Source organism: Myotis brandtii, unplaced genomic scaffold, assembly GCF_000412655.1.
Source record: "Myotis brandtii unplaced genomic scaffold, ASM41265v1 scaffold569, whole genome shotgun sequence".
Lineage (NCBI taxonomy): Eukaryota > Metazoa > Chordata > Mammalia > Chiroptera > Vespertilionidae > Myotis > Myotis brandtii.
This window is the reverse complement of record NW_005370127.1, coordinates 923,502-927,538: the sequence shown is the minus strand read 5'-3', so window position 1 is coordinate 927,538 and position 4,037 is coordinate 923,502. Positions and strand designations below refer to the sequence as shown.

Sequence of the window (4,037 nt, the reverse complement as noted above, 5' to 3'; positions counted from 1 at the left end):
ATGTTTCTAACTCTCTATCCCTCTCCCTTCCTCTCTGTAAAAAATAAATATTTTTTTTTAAATTGTGGGGGTCGGGGGGACAATGGGGAGATAAGGACACATATGTAATACCTTAATCAATAAAGAAAAAAAAAGGTTAAATATATATTTACCAAAAATACAATTTCATTCTTAGATATATACCAGAGAGAAATGAAAACATATATACACACAAAAATGTGTACACAGATGTTCATAACAGCATTATTCATAATAACAAACTAAAATCAATCCTTGTGTTCACCAATTAATGAATACATAAGCAAAGTGTCATATATCCATAATAAAATAGTATTCAGCATTAAAAAGGAATGAACTACCAATATATGCTCTAATATGGATGAATCTCAAATACATGCTAGAGAATAACAGAATCTAGGGACAAAACACTACGATTGCCTTTATATTATTGCATGTCCATTACTTATACATATGGAGAACTATATTATTCTACAAGTCTTCTCTGAACTAGACTCTGGGATAGAGATAGAACAAAGAGGACTTGCCATACAAACTCTGTATTGAGATTTATTTGATAAATGAAAAAGGTCTTTCACTCTAGCAGGTAAAATTAGTTTAGCTATCATTCCAAAAAAATAATATCTTGCTTTTAGAGTAACTGTCAAAGAAAAAGCTCTCATCAGGAAAATATGAAGAGGATGATGTTAGCAAAAATGGTGAAGACCTCCAAAAACTCATATCTCCGTAAAAGCAATAAAGAAGCTGTCCAAAAATCTCAGCATCACCTTTTTCAGAACTCTGGAAATTAATCAAAGGTTTGTAGCTACCTGGGGAGCACTTATTGAAGGAAAATGGCTGAATCTTGGTAAGACCAGTGAGCTCTGTGGTGTTTTAACTTGCCCTAGTCCTACTACATGCTCTTTAGCTACACAGTATCTTGAAAAATAAGCTTGTGTTCTCAGAGCAGCCACCAGAGAAAACAGAATAAAGCTGGAGCTCTTTCAAAGCCTCCTTCCCAAGGAACTGTAATTAACTGACCCCTCAGGTGGTTCCCCGCAAGACCCCACATATAGGCAAACACAGAGCTTGCCCAGAGCAAAAAGCCTTAGGGGGAGGAGAGGGCCAAAAGCATTTGTCAGAAACAATTATAGACAAGTGTTTACCTTTACAGTGCCTGAAGTGATAAATAACAGTCTGAGCAAACAACAGATTAACCAAAAATCTTAAAGGAGAAGCTGGAAAATGTGATGTCCATTAGGCTTTGAAAAGCCACAGACACATAGAGGTATGCACATGCTCAGTAAGACCCCAGGAAACCCTAAGCTCTCACCTCTTGCTGACCTTGATACTACACAAACAAGAAGCAAAATCAAAGGCAGAGTTATAAATTGCCTGACTCAGTGCTGAAGGCATACCCCAACACACCTATAGAAAAAATTAACACAAACAAGTTGGTTCTTTGACAGACCAACAATACTGACAAACCTTCAGGTAGAATAACCAAGAAAGAAAGGACTACTAAAATCAGGAATAAGAGGGACATTAGCACAGACCTTACAGAAATAAAAGGAATATAAAGAACTATTATGAAAAGTTATATGCCATCAAATTAAATAACTTAAATGAAATGGATTAATTCCTAGAAAAAATACAAGCTACTGAAACTCAAGAAGAAATAGGAATTTTTTAGTAATATATAGAAACGTTTGTAGTAATATATAGAAACGTTTAAAAATGCTTTAAAAATGTCTAAAAATGTTAAAAAGGTTTTAAAATGTTTGAGTTAACTTTCTTAAAACCTAACGTGTGATATTAAGGACACATACCCCACCCCACTGCCCTGAAGCGTGTGTACCCCATAGATACGGATTTGAACGTCAGTTACTAACTCAGAGTGACTTGCTAAGATAACCATTTGTGCGAGTGATGTATTCTCCCTAAATAACCACATGTAGCCCCTCGCCCTGCTTGAGATTAACATGCGTGCACTGACGTAACTCACTGATAGCCACCTGAACTGCTGCAGGTACAAAACAGGCTTTAAAAATGGGTCCTGACCAGCCAACAGTGCTCGCCTGTCGAGACAGCCACAAAGGCACGTCGTCCTTTTATCAGTCCGGCAAGCAACGCCGCTCCACGCTCCTCTCTCTGCCAGATGACAGAAGAACGGCTAGTACCTACCGATTGAGACGCTACCGAGCTCTCGGGTGAGGAACGCCGGCCCCCTGCATCAGGACCGGACCAGCCCAGCTGCCGGACCCCAGAGGACAGCACCACTGGGATCCCCTCAAGCCTGTACCCGCAGCATCAGGAACTTTTGTGAATAATAAAGTGCTGTGTGATTTGCAACTGCTTATGTTTCATGGGGTGTAATTCCTCTGGCAGTTAGTTGAATTATTTTGCATATGCTTAAAACTGAAATTAAAGCTTCTAGTCTTTTTGGTCCTAGACCTGCCCTTTGTCCTGCTTGTGTAGAGTAGCCTCTTCGCTAGCAACTACTTGAATGTCCCAACACCTGCACGGTTAAAGGGACACCTTAGATAAACACCCCAGATCCTTTCCCAGGATCTACTTGAGACAAAATCTAATTAGACCAATAACAAGTAGAGAATAAATTAGTAACCAATGAACTTTCATTAAAGAAAGGACCAAATGTCATGGAAGGTGAATGCTACCAAATGTTTACAGAATTAATCACACCAACCTTCACAAACTTCCAAAAAAAAACAAAAAGGAACACTTCCCAACTCAATCCATGAGGCCAGATACAGACATCAAACAGAAAGAAAATTACAGACAATATCTCTTATCTCAATATCCCTTAACCTCACTATCAAAGAAACACAAAAGAAAAACGAGATAAATGTCTTTACATCTAGGAGACTAGAAAAACTAATAAAGCTGACAAGGGTCAACAAGGATGCTGAAGAAACAATAATTGTAAAACCTTGCTGGTAAGCATATAAATTAGTACAGCTACTTCAGAGAGTGTTGATAATAATACTTAGCAAAGCTGAAAACACACAGCTACAACTCTACAATTCCAGTTTTAGGTGTACACTGAAGAGAAACTCACAAATGTGGCTCATGAAACAGCAGACAAGAATCTTCATTACAGCACTGTTTTTCAATAGAGGCAAAGTAGAATGGATAAACTATGGCTTACTCATATAATGAAACTCCAAACAGCAGTTAAAAATGGGTAAACTAGCCCTATATGTATCAATACAGACATCAAGAAAAGTTGAATGAAAAAAACCTGCGTATCACCATACAGATTTTTAAGTATACAAAATAATACTAACTTTTCTGAACTTATACATAAAGTAAATGCACTGGAAATGACATACCAATTTCAGAATAGTGGCTACCTCTAGGGAGGCACATGGGAGAACTTTAGCTATTTCTGTAATTTCATTCCTTTAAAAAATAACAAAATCTGGAGTGATATGAATAATGTTAATATCCATTTAATTTCTTGTGTATATTTTTGTTCTTTTCTATTTTACAAATTGAAATGTATTTATTAATGTTTACATCAAGTATAAAGCAATATATATTAGAGAAACAATTCTTAGCCACAAAACTTTCATTTTTTTACAGTCTTTCCTTTGTCATTTGAATATTGTTGAAATTAAAGTGTACAAACATTTTTATATTATTTATTTTGCATTAAAAATTCTGGACAGTTAGCTCAGTTGGTTAGATCATCATCCCAATATGCCAAGGTTGCAGATTCGATCCCTGGTCAGGGCACATACAAAAATCAACTAATCCTATCTAATAAAGAGGTAATATGCAAATTGACCATCACTCCAACTCACAAGACGGCCGCCCCCATGTGGACACAAGATGGCCAGCAGGGAAGGGCAGCTGTGGGTGATCAGGACAGCAGGGGAGGGTAGTTGGGGGGGACCAGGCCTGCAGGGGAGGGTAGTTGGGAGGGACAAAGCCTGCAGGGGAGGGGAGTTGGGGAGACCAGGCCTGCAGGGGAGGGCAGTTGGGGGCGAACAGGCCTGCAGGGGAGGGCAGTTGGG

At 38.2% G+C, this 4,037-nt stretch overlaps 2 protein-coding genes across 7 annotated transcripts in view; one reads left to right on the top strand and one right to left on the bottom strand.

The window, feature by feature from the left end:
- Positions 1-4,037, bottom strand: part of LOC102254228 (N-alpha-acetyltransferase 16, NatA auxiliary subunit) — a 66,369-nt gene that overhangs the window by 46,782 nt on the left and 15,550 nt on the right. The window lies entirely within an intron of this gene.
- The window catches only part of MTRF1 (mitochondrial translational release factor 1), a 94,713-nt gene continuing 92,610 nt past the window's right edge, over positions 1,935-4,037 (top strand). For 3 of the 6 annotated variants that reach the window (XM_014549737.1, XM_014549736.1, XM_005878631.2), the window contains exon 1: positions 1,935-2,319. The gene's annotated coding sequence lies outside the window, so the exon portion shown is untranslated. The remainder of the gene's footprint in view (positions 2,320-4,037) is intronic. The other 3 variants (XM_014549738.1, XM_014549739.1, XM_014549740.1) reach the window with 2 other exon arrangements.